General features: G+C 48.6%; 1 protein-coding gene across 1 annotated transcript in view; it reads left to right on the top strand.

Moving 5' to 3' along the window:
* The first annotated feature begins 5,134 nt into the window (after positions 1-5,134).
* ATP1B1 (ATPase Na+/K+ transporting subunit beta 1) overlaps positions 5,135-16,132 on the top strand; it is a 130,979-nt gene continuing 119,981 nt past the window's right edge. The window contains exon 1 of the mRNA XM_045001708.1: positions 5,135-5,265. The gene's annotated coding sequence lies outside the window, so the exon portion shown is untranslated. The remainder of the gene's footprint in view (positions 5,266-16,132) is intronic.

The raw sequence follows: 16,132 nt of genomic DNA, 5'->3' as shown, positions 1-16,132 counted from the left end.
GACACACACCAAAGTTTAGAGACTTATCCTACTATCCCAATCTCTGGACAAAGAAAACAACCCCATGGAAATATATTCTTTGTATCTCTGCTGAATAAGCATGGGCCCTTGGCAACACAGTCTTCTCATGAAACTTCCTGGCATGGGAAGCATGGGCCAGGGGGAGGCCGGGCAGCAGTACAGGTGAGAGAACCTCAGTGAGGACAGCCTGGAAACCACAGAGATTCTTGGACTGCACTGCAGATCCTTGGAGTCTGCTAAATTCACAGCCCTCTTTGCAGTGCTACAAACTCCCTCAGAGAAAGGAGGATTAAAGTGAACTAATTGACATCCAGCCTGGATGTGGAGCCCCTTTACACTGTGCTGGCAGGTGTAAGATGCAACTAGCACCTATGCATTACAGAGCACCAGCTTTAGGGGGAAGGGATAGCTCAGTGGTTTGAGCATTAGCCTGCTAAACCCAGGGTTGTAAGTTCAGTCCTTGAAGGGGCCATTTGGGGATTGATCCTGCTTTGAGCAAGGGGGTTGGACTAGATGATCTTCTGAGGTCCCCACCAACCCTAACAATCTATGATTCATCTGCTCTGTGCTACCCCTGGAACAGAGGGCATTCCTGGGAAATGGAGGAATGGGTGTGGCAAGAACAGACATGTGCCCCAGGTATTCTAGGCCTCTGTGCTCATGGGGGTCATTGATTCAGGGACATTTGTTAGGGACAAGCCCTCACTCCCCAAAATGGAGGAGATGCAAACTGGCTCTGAGTGTCTACTAACAGATCTCTGAGCAAATTTTACCTTCCTGCAAGCTGATCTGCTGGAAGGTAGCATGTCTCCTTGAATGAAGTTTATAGACATAGGGCCTGATTTTACAGTCCTTACTCAGGCAAATGCCCAAACAGTTGTATGAGGTACAGAGCCACGTAACTTTTGTTATAGCATCGTTCTCTGGGTACTGCGCCTCGGAATGTCAGCAGAGGCAGCTACCGTTTTGTGAGGCCGCTTGGATTCAGTCTGTTCTAGGGAAGACACCTGCTCGCATTATGCTTTTTCATGGAGACTTTATATTTATTCTTCTCTTGATTTGTTGGTCCCTTAATTTAAACAGAAGGCCATCCAGACTGACATTATATGGTTGTGCACTGTATATGGAAAAGCATCCCTCTGCTAGCCCTAGGGATGTGCAGGAACTGAGAAGAGGTGGATTGTTCCTCCTCTGTTCAAGGGCAGTCACAATCCAGGTGCTGCCCCAGGGCTGGTCTAACGTGCATCCTTGCTTTAACGGCCCATATGGACAAATTTAAAGATGTGAAAAACCTCCAGGGTATAAGAATGCGCCAGCCATATCTCCTCCCCATCCCTCCAACCTGCCCCTCCCTAGACTGTTCACTGCTGCTCCTGTTGATGATCAACAGCATTGATGATGAACCCCTACCCCAGGAAGGTTTACACCTGACCCGTGGCATCTTTGCACCAGCCTACCTAGGAATCTGTCCCAACAAGTTATATAGGAGTTTTTCTTGAGTAAGGACACCAAGATCAGGCCCTGAATTAGCAGCACTACAACTAGAGCGAACATTTTGAATTTTATGGAAATAGCTATGTTCTGTGAGACAATGTTTTCAGTGGTGTGTTCTCAGAAGTTGTTTTCCCCTCACAAAAGCTACGTAATCATATAAAGTGAGTCAGGATTTATATTTAAATCAGATCTTTGGAGCAGAATTAATTCCTCATTTATTTCTGTGAATTCACTATATCTCTCAAAAAATATATAATACTTGGAAAACTCTGTAAAATACGTTAGATGCTACCACATATGAAAGTGTGTAAGGGCAGGTCTACATTGGGGGGGGATCGATCTAAGATACGCAACTTCAGCTACGTGAATAGCATAGCTGAAGTCGAAGTACCTTAGATCGAATTACTTATCGTCCTTATGGCACGGGATCAACGTCCACGGCTCCCCATGTTGACTCCGCTACCGCCGTTCGCATTGGTGGAGTTCCGGAGTCGACAGGAGCACGTTCGGGGATCGATATATCGTGTCTAGATGAGACGCAATATATCGATCCCCGAGAAATCGATTGCTACCCGCCGATCCGGCCGGTAGTGAAGACATACCCTAAGAAGTGATCACATTCTGTATGACCTATTGGCCATGAAGTTTCTAAAAGCATTTATTTGCCTTCTATAAAAATCTTAGCCAACTGTATTGTTATTATTACAAATTATTATTCTGATCATTGCTGGAATGGACCTTTTCTTAAAATCTAAACATAGACAAACTGATATCAGCCAAGTCATTCACTTTAAAATAAAAAAGTAATAAAGGTTATATAACTACTATCCTAATCGCCAGATCTTTATTTGTAAATTTCCAAGATTAAAAAAAAATCCATTGTTAGGGCTAGATCCTCAGTTGGTGTAAATGGAGCTGGTCCCACTTATTCCAGCTGAGGAGCTGGTCTACTGATTTAAAAAAATAAACTAAACACAGCCCTGAATGGCACAAAAAAATGCTATATATTTATGACATTTTAAAGGAAGGAAAAGAGAAATAAATAATACAATCCCTTTTGAGCCAGAAAGCAAATAACCGTTTCTTAGCTGAAAGCAGAGAAGAGCAAACAAGCTCTGCCCTCAGTATTAAGTGGCTCCAGCACTGAAAGGAATTATATTCAAGTGACCTGCAGTAAAAAAAAGCAAAGACAGATGGAAGAAACTAAACCTCTAAACCTTTTGTCTAACTTTTTATCTACTTTTTGGCTTACTAAATTGGCCTTTGACTTTCAGGATTTAAACACGGTTCTATTATGGTTAAAACTGACACCCTATCTGAGTTTCCTCTGCAGCACCTATTACAAGTGCCTTCTCAAACATATACATATTATAGGCAGCGCTGCCTGCCTTAACCTATAGTTAAGATTGCCCAATATTTTCCATTATAAGACTCTGTTTTCGGTTGGTTATAACTTTGCTAACCTTTAACTGTTCAGGCTGAAATTTTCCATGCTGGGTGTCTGCCTCAGGCTGAATTATTTACTTATTTATTTATTTATTTACTGAAAAATTCAGCAAAAACAGTCTGCTATTTCTCACAATGAGGTGAGAGAAAAAATATGTTATCTTGCCCATGTTAGAAAAATTCTTACAACCATTTCATTCAGAAGCTCCAGCACCTCCAGACTTTGGGGGCAGAGATTTGAAATATGACAAAGGGGTATCGCCCCGGAGGTAGAATGTGCCTTGGCAGCCCCATGACATTTTGCTCAGCTATGGGCATGTTAAAAGCCTCAAAAAAAATCTCAGTTGGCACATGCTCAGTAGAGACTTATTACAGTTTGAGAGCTAAATTCTCCAAAGATTCTGTCTGCACTGAGCATGCTCCAGGGCTGCCCAGAGGGGGGGGCAAGAGGGGCAATTTGCCCCAGGCCCCGAGCCCCACAGGGGCCCCCACCAGAGTTTTTCGGGGGCCCCGGAGCGGGGTCCTTCACTCCCTCCGGGGGGCCCGGAAAACTCTTGCGGGGCAGGGTCCCCGGAGCTTCTTCGCTCCCGGTCTTCGCCGGCGGCGGGTCCTTCCGCTCCGGGGCGGAAGGACCCCCCGCTGGCGAATTATCGCCGAAGACGGAGCGGGACCCGCCGCCAAGTTCAGCCCGGTCTTCGGCAGTAATTCGGCGGCGGGGGGCCCTTCCCTTCCGGGACCCGCCGCTGAAATGCCCCGAAGACCCACGGCGGGGCCCCCCTCCGCCGAATTACCGCCGAAGACTGGGCTGCACTTCGGCGGCGGGTCCCGCTTTGGCGGTAATTCGGCGGCGGGGGGGGTCCCCGCCGCGGGTCTTCGGGGCACTTCGGCGGCGGGTCCCGGAACGGAAGGGCCCCCCGCCGCCAAAGACCCCGGGCCCCCGGAATCCTCTGGGCGGCCCTGGCATGCTCTAGCCCCACCTGCTCCTACCTGCTGACTGGCCTGTGCATGTGTCGTCCCCACAGAGCGACTGAGCATACTGAGCATGCTCCATCTTGAGAATGCAGGGGCTAAGGAGGACTTTCCGTGCAAATGCTGCTCTCACTGCTGGGAACCACTGTGGCACTAGGCACCAGAACCGACTCAATGGAGCCTGTCTGTCCCGGGCTGTCAATGATCCCCCTGCTGGGCCCAGGCAGTCAGGAGGAGAAGGAAGCTGTGGAAAGAGGCAGGTCAGGAGGGGAAGCAGATAGAAGACTGGGGGCAGGGGGAGAGCAGCAGGAGCTAGTGGGGGAACCAGGGGCAGAGAGGGTCAGAAGATGGGGTGATAGGAACAAGTGTGGGGAGAGGGGCTGGAGCAGAGGGGTCTGGGAAGAGCAGGAGCTGTTCAAGGTTAGGAGCAGGAGAGGGAACATGGGCAGAATCTGGACAGCGAAGGAGATGGGGGCAGGGGCAGGAGCCAGGCAGGAGAGGATGGGTAAGAGTCAGGGGCTTAACAGTGAGGCGGCATGACAGGAGCAAGGGCTGGAGGCAGGCGTAGGAGGACAAAGGGACAGACTGCCCTGGGGCCTAGGGCAGAGGGCTTGTAGCCACTAGAGCACAGTACCCTGCAGAACCTGGAACTGAACCCATTATTCCTATTCAGCAAATTGCTGTGAAACCCACTGGCAAAGTGCATGTCCCATCTCTGTTTAGGGCAGGTCTGCCTAGAAGATAACAGCCTTCTACTGCTACCAGTTACTCTGGTAGCTCAAATGGTAAAGGACTGTGCTGTGGAGCTAAAGATTCCCAGCTCTGTTAATGACCCAATATAGTGTGGGCCAATATGGTTCCACAGGCAGAAATGTTTCTATTTTTTTAAACTTTTTAAAAAAACATGAAATACCTATTGGCTTTTGGAGCATCCCTCACAGACTCCGAGAAGACCAGAGTTCCTTGACTGCATTTGGTTATAAGCCTTGTTGGACTTAATTGAAGCCCATACCAGACAGTTACTTGAAGACTGGTGACAGTCCCCTACACCCCTCATGGCAGGCAAGAAGGAAATGGATGGCCAAAAGAGCATCACAGCTCTGCATTGTGATGTCATCTTATCATCACAAGCCCAGCACTGTGGAGTCAGTGGTGAGGTCATCACAGGACCTGAGTGAGAGCTGACTCCTGACCTTTCAGCAGAGTTCAGCCCAGAGGGAGAACAGTTTCTGGGCCATACGGACACTCAGGGGAAAGTGAGGGGGAGACAGAAAAGAGAAAATTTAACGACATCTAAGAGGCAATGTGGGGAGAAATGGAAAGGAAGGAACCCAGGTGAGTCCCTGAGAACTAACAAGTGCCCTTTTCCATGCTGTGCTACTGGCATAGGAGCATCTGTGAAGGACAAGATGTGTGCTCACGAACACGGGAACAAGACTGGGGAGTGCCCTAAATCAGCACAGCTATGAAGATTTGTCTCATTGCTGAGTGCCAGGAATGTGATGCCAGAAGCTCCAGGGATTCTGGGATATTTCTAGTGCTGGGAATGGGAATACTTAGATTTTTCTCTAATTGTGCTGAGAGGCCAGGAAAACCAGTCAGGAATAAAGCAGACTCGAGACCTGAGATCAAATGTGCTTGCAGCTCATGGTCCCTATCTTGTCTGTGACCCTAGCTCAGGTGACAAAGCACTGATGCACTGGCAGCATTAGTGTCTTGCTGCATAAAATTAAAAGGAACAGGGAAGTCAGGAACAGAGGTCAGAAAATGGAGAGTGCAATGGGGAAAAGTTATCAGCATATGGTATGAGAAACAGAGAAGTACTGTGGGGTGGGGACAGATATCGGGATGGGAAGGATGCTAAGACCATAGAGCCATAGATTCCAAGGCCAAAAGGGACCATTGTGATCACCTAGTCTGATGACCTGCATAACACAGTACAAAATAATGCCTAGAGTAGATCTTCTAGAAATCCAATCCAATCCTGATTTAAAAATGGTCAGTGATGGAGAATCCACCATGACTCTTGTTCAATTGTTCAGATGGTTAATTATCTTCATTTTTAAAAAAAGCAAACCTTATTTCCAATCTGAATTTGTCTAGCTTGAACTCCCTGCCATTGGTCACGGTATACCTCTCTCTGCTAGACCAATGGTTCTCAACTGTGGTACGCATGCCCATAGGGGTATATAGAGGTCTTCTAAGGAGTACATCAACTCATCTAGATATTTGCCTAGTTTTACAATAGGCTACGTAAAAAGCTCTAGCGAAGTCAGTACAAACTACAATTTCATACAGACCATGACTTTATACTGCTCTATATACTAGACACTGAAATGTAAGTACAGTATTTATAGTCCAATTGATTTATTTTATAATTATATGGTAAAAATGAGAAAGTGAGCAATTTTTCAGTAATAACGTGCTGTGACACTTTTGTATTTTTGTCTGATTTTGTAAGCAAGTAGTTTAAGTGAAGTGAAACTTGGTAGTATGCAAGACAAATCAGACTCCCTAAAGGGGCACAGTAGTCTGGAAAGGTTGAGAGCCACTGTGCTAGACTATCAAATATTTGTTCCCCATGTACTTAGACAGCAATCAAGTCCCCTTTTAAAAACATACTGCCTGAACAGAGATTTGAACCATGGACCCTGAGATTAAAAGTCTGTTGTTCTACTAACACCTTGTCCTTCTGAAAGACAGTGTAGGAAGGACCTGCCTTGAATTTAACCTGTTGTCCTGGCCATGTGATGGTCACCAGGAAGGCTGACTTCACTGAACGGTGGTAGATGGAGTGAGTAACCACAGGCTTGAATGGAGGCCTCATCAATCCCATCAGTGCTACACACTGAAATCCCAAAAAGGAAAGAGGGTTGGGTCCCATGCCTGAATGACGGCCACTGTGATAGAAAGGATGTCTGCTAAGATGAAATACTAAGATGCTGCAGCACCCCCAAATCTTAACACCACTGATCTCCAGAATTACAGAGCAAACGCCCTCCCTCAGAACTAAACAATATTCAAAACTATGAACAGACTTAAAAAGACAATAAACTAACCACTGAGGAGTGGGGTCGGAGGATCATAAATTAAAACAAGCCAAGTATCAGAGGGGTAGCTATGTCAGTCTGGATCTGTAAGAGCAGCAAAGAGTCCTGTGGCACCTCATAGACTAGTAGACATATTGGAGCATGAGCTTTCGTGGGTGAATACCCACTTCGTCGGATGCATGTAGTGAAAATTTCCAGAGGCAGGTATATATATATATATATATGCAAGCAAGAATCTCCAGCCTGATTCTTGCTTGCATATTTATACCTGCCTCTGGAAATTTCCACTACATGCATCCGATGAAGTGGGTATTCACCCACGAAAGCTCATGCTCCAATACATCTACTAGTCTATGAGGTGCCACAGGACTCTTTGCTGCTAAAACAAGCCAGATCGCTACTAGTCCCTAACTAGAACCTTCCTACTGGCAAGATCCCTCACTGCAAGGGGTCCAACAGAAAATAAAAGAAAGTCGAACACACTACAGAATCTGGAGTCACAAACCGGAAGAAGAAAGTGGGACATGCAAGGCACACAACGAACCCAGATATAAATGACCATGCCACTGACATGAAAGTAGAGAGATCAAAGCTCAGAGAGATTTTCTGCTCCATCATCCAAGCCAACAAAGAATGAAGAAAGAATTTGTGAAAAGTCAGTCAATCTACATCCAAGCACAAGGGAGTAAAACTCCTGCCCAGGTCAATGACAATGGAAGGAGACAGCAAAGACAGCATCTCAGCTCTGCGTTGTGATGTCGCCCTACCAGCCCTGTGAGGCCAGCAGTGAGAGATGAAGCTTGGCCTCCCGTCCCAGAAGGGACCAGAGACTTCAGCACAGCAGCTGGGTGCACCATCTCCTAGCCATAGGGCCACATGAAGGAGAGACAGAAAATTGATAAAGAGGAGAGTCAAGAGGCAATGTGGGAAGGAGGAAAGAGACAGGAATTCAGATGAGCCCCTCAGAACAGATAAATACTGTGTGGAGAGCAAGTTTGTGTGGGTGAGGGAGGAGAGTGGGGAAGTGAACAGGGGGATAACCCAAGGAAAACCCCTAGATAAGTGAGGCTGTGAAGATTTGACCCCACTGTTGAGTGCTAAAGAACATAAAGCTGGAGCCCCATGGACTCTGACATGTTTCTGGTGCTGGAAATGTGGATTCTGGAATTATTTTCCAATACACTGGGAGGCAAGGAAAGCGATCCCAGGAGTGATGAGGTTGTGCTACCTGAGGCCTGGACTTGTAAGAGACAATGGGGTGGATCTGGCATCTTTTCTTGCTGAGGAGGGGCATTTAACATATAAAGGTGGAGCCTTACTGATAGTTTGCCTGTGGGGTACTGAGGAGCAGATTGGGAAAGATGGTTTGGAGATTATATAAAAAAGGCTTATAAAGATAACATCTGTATTCCATCTGATCCATTTCAAAGGGAGAACAGGAGCTTTAAGTGCCTCAGGGAGTTTGACTGGAAGGGATTCAAGCAGAAGGAGCAGGGGATTGATTGATTCATGGGCCTAGAGTTTGGACTATGGAGTTTGCTGCAGGTGTGTGACTGGGACTTGACTGAGTCTGCCACTGTGCTGCATTTTCACCTGCCAGTTGGGATGATTTGCCTTATTCCCCCCTTTCCCCTCCCCGCATAAGCAGGGAATGAAAGGAGAGTATCTTCCACCTGACAAAAGCTATATTCTGCCCTCACAAAGCCTTCAGGCGAAGACCCAGGAGGTGGGGGTGGAGATGGGAGTGGGAGTGGGAGCGGAGGGATGGGCCCATGGAAAGTACCAGTACAAGCCCACAGGAGCATTTGACAGAACAATGCCATGAAAATCCCAGCGGCGAGAGTGAACTCAATGGGAGCTGGAAAAACAACATTCTTACTGGAACCAGTGGCTATAAGAATCGTTGAACTCCCCCACAAGCCTGACTCTCTCAAATCTAACATCAAAATTATTCCAGATCAGAAGAGTGGGGCAGGGGCTGATGTCTGTGGGTTAACCCCTTCCCATTTCCTAGGGTAACCAGTGGGGACTTTTGACAGCAGGTTTCACCTTTTAGCAGCTGTCCAATCAGTACCAACAGGTCGACATTCAGGGGGTACCTGGGCGTTCCCCCTTTATGGAGACGAGACAGCAGTGCCCAGTAACTCTGAACAAGTGGCTGGGGCATGGCTCTACTGTGCACTGCAAAGCACCTTGCCCTGTGATGTCCCGGTCACAGGAGGGGGGCAGCAGCTAGCTCTTTGTCTCTAAGGGTGCCTTGGCTTGATGCACTGAGTTGAAGAGGCGCAAAGGGGAAGAGAGGCAGGGAGGCAAATCCAAACCACTTCCACCTTTCAAGGTGGAAGTAAGTGTGTGATCTCAAGTGCTTCCAGGCTCAAATCTCCCCTGGGGACCTTTGTCCAACTGCTCTGAAAGGAAAGAATACAGCTTCCCCTGATCTGGCCAACTATCCGGATTATTCCCCTCCTTTGGAGAGGCATAGCTGTGAGATGCAGGGGCACACCAGAGTGTCAGACATGGAAGCTAGGAAGATTTCTCCCATTACTGAGCACTAAGTACATATGTGATGCTGTAACTCACGGCTTAAGGGTCTTTAAGAAATTCCCCTTTGCAGGGAATTATAAATTGCATTATGTAATAAGATCGTTTCAAGTGGTATGAGAGGCCTTATTTTAAAGCATGAGCACAAGGGGGCAGAGTTAAAAATTGAGCTTTCAACCTTAAATCTGTAGTTCCTGATTTCGCACTCCTTGGTTTTTCAACATTCAAGTCACATTGTTTTACATCTGCCTCAGGGCCGCCCAGAGGATTCCGGGGGCCCGGGGTCTTCGGCGGCGGGGGGGCCCTTCCGTTCCGGGACCCGCCGCCGAAGTGCCCCGAAGACCCGCGGCAGGGCCCCCCCGCTGCCGAATTACCGCCGAAGCGGGACCCGCCGCCGAAGCGCAGCCCGGTCTTCGGCGGTAATTCGGCGGAGGGGGGCCCCCGCCACGGGTCTTCGAGGCACTTCGGCGGCGGGTCCCGGAACGGAAGGGCCCCCCGCCGCCGAATTACCGCCGAAGACCGAGCTGAACTTCGGCGGCGGGTCCCGCTCGGTCTTCGGCGGTAATTCGCCAGCGGGGAGTCCTTCCGACCCGCCGGCGAAGACCGGGAGCGGCAGAAGGTCCTGCGCCCGGCCCCGCACAAGAGTTTGCCGGGCCCCCCCGGAGCGAGTGAGGGACCCCGCTCCAGGGGCCCCGAAAAACTCTGGTGGGGGCCCCCGTGGGGCTCGGGGCCTGGGGCAAATTGCCCCTCTTGCCCCCTCCTCTGGGCGGCCCTGATCTGCCTTCTAATTTTTGAGCCTTTAAGTAAAGACATTCACCCCCAATTTGTGTGTAATCATTCCAGGTATGATACTGGGAAAGTCATGTTAACCAAACTTTTCACAGGTGGCCACTGTGCATTCCTCATTTTCTGGGTACCTAACATGACATGAGACTCTGGTGTCTGAGCTGCAGTACTGCTAGGCTCTTCACCAACATAGCTGAAGGCTGTGGGAGCTGTGCTCTGGACATACAGGGTATGTCTACATTGTGATAAAAAACCCATAGCACTGAGTCTCAGAGATAAAGTCAGCTGACTCGGGCTTGCACGGCTTGGGCTACGAGGCTAAAACTTGCATTGTAGTCATCTGGGCTCGGGCCAATGTTCAGGCTCTGAGTCCCTTCCACTTTGTGGGGTCTCAGAGTCCTCATGCCAGCCTGAGCGTCTACACAACAATTTTAGAGCCCCACAACCCTGCAAGTCTGAGTCAGCTGACCCGGGCCAGCCAGGGTTTTTTGTCACATTGCAGACATGCCAATAAGGTGTTATATAATGTTAAGTACTCTGAAAAATAAGATGCTAAGTATTTCAAATTGGGCACCCAAAATTATTTGATACTTTTGACAGTTTTGGCCTTAATCTCTCTCTCAGTTCCACATGTGTAAAATGGAGATAATAATACCACCTCACCTCACAGGGAGGTTGTGAAGATAAAACTAAGACACTGTGCTGAAACGCCCACAAGGTAATTAATAATGATGTATTCAGAACAGGGTTTGGATGGTGTGCAGTAAATAAGGCCTGGAGCCATACACTGAATGATGAGGATAAGAAATAATATTGAATAGCTACCCAGTCCTGTGCAGGGCTGATGTAACCACTAGGCGAACTAGGTGGCCACCTAGGGCACCAAGATTTGGGGACACCAAAAAGCGGTGCCCCCCAATTTTATTTTACACTATTGCTCCCGGTGGGGGGACGGGCTGCTCGCAGCTGTGTTAGCACCTACCTCTGCAAGCGTCTTCTGCAACCGCAGGCCCCACTGCCTCCCTCCACTGCACCCCACATCACTGCCCGCCTGCACCCCCCCTGTCAGCCCGCAGCTGCCTCCTCCCTGAGCCCCCGGGCTGCCGCATCGCTCCCTAGCCCACTCCCTCTGGCTCTGGCAGTCCCAGACCCCCTGCCACAGCAGCGGCTGCTGCCCAAGGGCTGCCGGCTACAGATCGGAGCGGGAGACATCAGCCCGCCTGCAACTGGCCCTACTGACAGCAATGCAGTGGCGGGAGCAGGGACAGGGGTGGGGAAAAGGAAGAGGAGACCGTGGCCACCGGTCCACCTGCGGGGGTGGATCATGGCCCTGCCAGAGGATACAGGGTTAAAGAGTTGCAAAAGTGTAACCATCCTCAGCACGTACCACCTTCCAAGGCTTCATCCCCATCAATCCCTGCAGCCTTGTGGAGCAGGTGAATAGAGCCCCATTTGGGGGGAAACTGAGGCAGCGAACAGGGACGTGACTTGCCCAAGGCCACTTGGGGAGTCATTGTCGGAGTCCTGCTTTGAACACAGGAGATCGAGGCTCCTAGTTCTGTGCTGGTTCAGACCATTAGACCAGAGGCCTTCAAGCCCCAAGCTCTGCACCTGCCCACATGAGGTATTAATCTGGGATTCAGGGGCAGCACACTGCAAGTTTTCAGTGAAGAACCACGGCTGTCTGAAGCCCTTATGGCTACAGGGAAAATCTTCCAAAGGTAATGGGCATCTAGCCGACACAGTTCTGTCTGCCTGAGTCTTCAGCCAGCCTGGGACAACAGCTCTAGAAAATGCAGCAGTAACTGTTAAGTTTAATTACGACTCCGTCAGAGCCAGATTTTCATGCAACATGGGTGACCAGTTGCGTGGTGCACAACCACTGCAAGTGTGCGAGCAACTCAGGTTAAGTGCAGCTGAACCCTGGGCAGGCTGCAGCACCCAAGAGATTTTTGTTCTCCCACTGAATGACAGCAGATGCACCAGTAACTTTACTAGGTAGAAGTTTAGTGATCACATTAGGGCCAGCTGCCCCCTATCATTCTCCTGATTGCTTGCACTGTTATTGATGGGAGATCTGCTGTGGATTGAGGGGTGTTTATGGACCTGCCTTTGCAGGCTCAGTCCTGGCCCAACATTTGAAATAAACTGCCCTGAGTTTCAGAAGTACTGAGAACCCTGGAGTTCCCACAGACATCGGGGGAACTGCAGGTGCTCAGCATCTCTGAAAATCAGGCCCAGAATGACACTGACCCTTCTGCCCTGGCCAGAGCTCTCTGAGTAAGGGGCTTCAGCAGTGATTGGCATGGGGCAGAGCAAAGCAACCAGGATGGTCATGACGGAGGCTGGAACTCTGTCCTCACCTCACATCTGTAGGGAAGACAGGCCTTCAGACACCCCCTCCCGCCTGCATTGCATTTCCAGCCCAGGAGCAAGGAACCATTTCACACCTTAGCGCTGTGGGGAGCTGAAGCCCAGAACAGGGAAGTAACTTGCCTGAGGTCATGCAGTGAGTTGGTGCCAGGGTGGAAAATAGAAGCCAGATCCCGACTCCCAGCTCTGTGCTCTGATCCCCAAAACAGCCCTTTCCAGGTCCATGGGTGTGGGGGGGAACCAGGAGGGATTCTAGCCGAGTGCAGGAGACCCAAGGCCATTTATTTTCATTAAATATGTAGACTAAATAATGAAATTAATAAAATTTCAAGCCGAACGTGTTTTAATTCTAATGAACAATGCCACATTATGCAGTATTCATTTTTGAAAGTTTATAATAAGCGATGCTCCAGGGGGAGGGGAGCGAGGAGCACAAGGTGGCAGTTTCGCCTAGGGCACAAAATATCCTTGCACCGGCCCTGATCCTGTGCACAGAATGAGGCAGGAGTGTTGTTTGAAAAAACAATACGTGATCATGCAATTAAAGTCTGTATCATAAAGTATATGCTCAAGGGGACAAACTAAGATTGCACAAGCAACCTTTATTCTGGCATTTCCTAACTTTTGAGTACTTGACTTTGCAACCTTAATAATGTTCTTTTAGCATTTCATGTGTAATATAATATACTTGTTCTACATTATTGAGCATTTTCTTTTCCTTCAATCATTTTATATTATGTCTGTAATTCTATTAACTGCTTGATTCTGTAATTTCCTGTGCATAATTGTTGATCCTGTTCTATTTTGTTATCTTTAGTGATCAGTTTTGCTATAAAACAAAGGCAGCCTAAGACATGACTGTTTAAGCATCTGCAATAATGAGACTAAATGTTGGCATTAAAGAGCCAGTGTGCACAGAGCCTCTTTTGTGAAGAATTCCTACTGGAAGTTGCTGAGATCTCTCTTTTTTTTTTTTAAACCCTTTTAAAATAAAGTGCTCCCTGTATTCCCTCTCTCCTCTACATTCCTGGCAATTCTTTTTGTCAATCAACAAATTAATAATCAGCAGCAGTAGGAGCCCATTGTGCGTTTGAACTGCAGGGTGACTTTCTACTGACATGAGATTTCAGGTTTGTGCTGTGTTAAATGCCAGAAGTCAGGGCCAACCTGCAGGGAGCCCTGAGCTAGGTTGTTTGGGGAAATGGAACTGGGGCTGACCTCACACACCATGGCAGCCGGGGAAAGGAGTAGTCATCTCTGAGATGATGTTAGACCTTGTCTACAGTCAGGGATAGCTCCAATACTGCAACTGGTGTAGCTGTGCCACTGGTGACTCTCACAGCATTACTACACTCAGAAAATGCATCTTGTTAGAAACTAACACAATGTTGCCTTCAGGACAGGAAAGGACAGTTGTGTTGGAAAATGTGTGAAATGAGACATTGTTAAATACACCTTGCTCCTGTCTACAAAAGATGCTAAGTCATATTTTACATCACATTTAGTTAAAAACATGTTAGCACATTTTCTACCATGAAGCACTTTCTCAGCGTAGACATGGCCTAAGTGTAGAAAAGGGCAAGCCAGGGTTTGCACTGATTGCCAGCCGGGGCTAAACTTATTAGCTCAATCTGTGCAAATCCCTGCGTATCTTTGTCTACACTTAGGGGGTCAGCATTAGTGCAGTTACTCTGACCTTTGGCCACCCAATTTTGAATCAGGCCTGATTCTGAGAGTATCCTTGGGGCTGAAACTTAGAAACAGAAAGGGGAATTCACCCATGTTGCAGTCAGCATAGCTGTCACAAATTGACCCCAAAAGCTCTCCATAATGAACCTTCCAGTGCAAAGCTGGCTTTCTGTGGGTGCTCCAGTTAGGGTGACCAGACAGCAAGTGTGAAAAATTGGGACGGGGGTGGCGGGTAATAGGCGCCTCTAGAAGAAAAAGCCCCAAATATCGGGACTGTCCCTATAAAATGGGGACATTTGGTCACCCTAGTTCCAGTGCAGGAATTATTCTGGGGTAGGGTGGGCAAAAGGAGGGAAATGTGTGGGTGTTGCCAGAGCAGACTAGTGCTTCAGTGATTTCTCAGTATGGCAGTGTCAAGCATAAGTTAGGGCAGTGCCTTGTCCCTCAGCAGCAGCAGTAGAATAGAAGAAAAGTAAGCAGGCTCCCCCAGGTCTCTAGCCATAGTGCAGGATTGAATCTGACCCAGTGTGTCATGAGGGCTTGGGGGCAGGGTTATTTGGGCTCCCCTGAGGGGCCTGGCGTGTTAAGGTTCCATCTGGAAAAGAGGGAAGCTGGGCAGTGTTGAGAAGTGTAGCAGGAGACAACCGGCAGATGGAAGGTGAGACAATGTTGGAGGTGGGTGGAAGGAGGTCTGGGTCATTTGTCTTGGGAACAGGACATCAGCATACTCAAGACACTGCCTGGAGTCTACAGCCCCCTGATCAGTAAACCAAGGAGGTATTTTAACTATATAATGGATGTACTTAGTGTTATTTACTGACTTGTCAGACCTTGCTATTGAAGGTGACTTGCAAAGAGGAAATAATATCCTGGCTTCATGTTCTCTTTTGCTTTCTTAATGTATGAAGCAAGCATGCCCAGCTTGTCGGAGTTTTATAAAAGGTATTTTTGTTACCTTAGAAATATCAGTGATGTCAATTCGATTTTTCCTGTGTGACAAAGTCCAACTGGAGAGCTGCCAGAGAGTAGTCCTATTGGGATCCAGGAAGTGGGCAGGCAGACTGCTAAAGGACCCTCCCCCCAGCCTAAGGGGAGGATCTACAGGACCTGGAAGCCAAATGATTCCAGGGGACAACTAATGAGATAACAGGGACAGGAGTGAGGTCAAAGTGTCAAACGATGGTGGAAGGCCCATAGATTAGCCCTAGAATTCTAAGGGCCCCTTTCCCCGTGAGCTGAAAAGAGGTTACCTCAGGTCAGCTAGGGACACCTGAGTCCAATTAAGGACTACCTGGGGGGGAAGGAGGTGAGAGAAGCTATGTCTCCTGGGTGGAAGGCTGCGCTCCTCCCTATAGAGGAAGCAACGGGACTGACTGACTGTTTGAGGAAGGATAGGCATCCAGAGGCCAGCATAACAAGGCAGCACCCTGGAGAGGGGGTAGGGAGTGGTACATTATATTCCCTTCTAGTATAATGAATTTGCTTCTTTGTGTTTGGCTGAAGAGTCCTACTTGGACCTACCCTGAGGCCCATCTTGTAAATGTTGAAAAATATTACCTGAGTGGGGAGTAATAAAAACTCTCTGGAGCAGAGGCAGTGAGTTGTATGGGCCCATGGTGCCCATGCTCCAGAAATATTCAGAGCAAGGGGGCCCGGCTCCACCAATGTTCAGGGCCTGGTCTCTCCCCTGGCTGCCCCTGCACACCTCCCCCAAAGCATCTCCCGGCCCCACATGGCACCATCACCAGCAGCAGCAGCACAAT

This window comes from Mauremys mutica, chromosome 1 (assembly GCF_020497125.1).
Source record: "Mauremys mutica isolate MM-2020 ecotype Southern chromosome 1, ASM2049712v1, whole genome shotgun sequence".
Lineage (NCBI taxonomy): Eukaryota > Metazoa > Chordata > Testudines > Geoemydidae > Mauremys > Mauremys mutica.
This window is presented reverse-complemented; position numbering and strand designations above follow the sequence as displayed.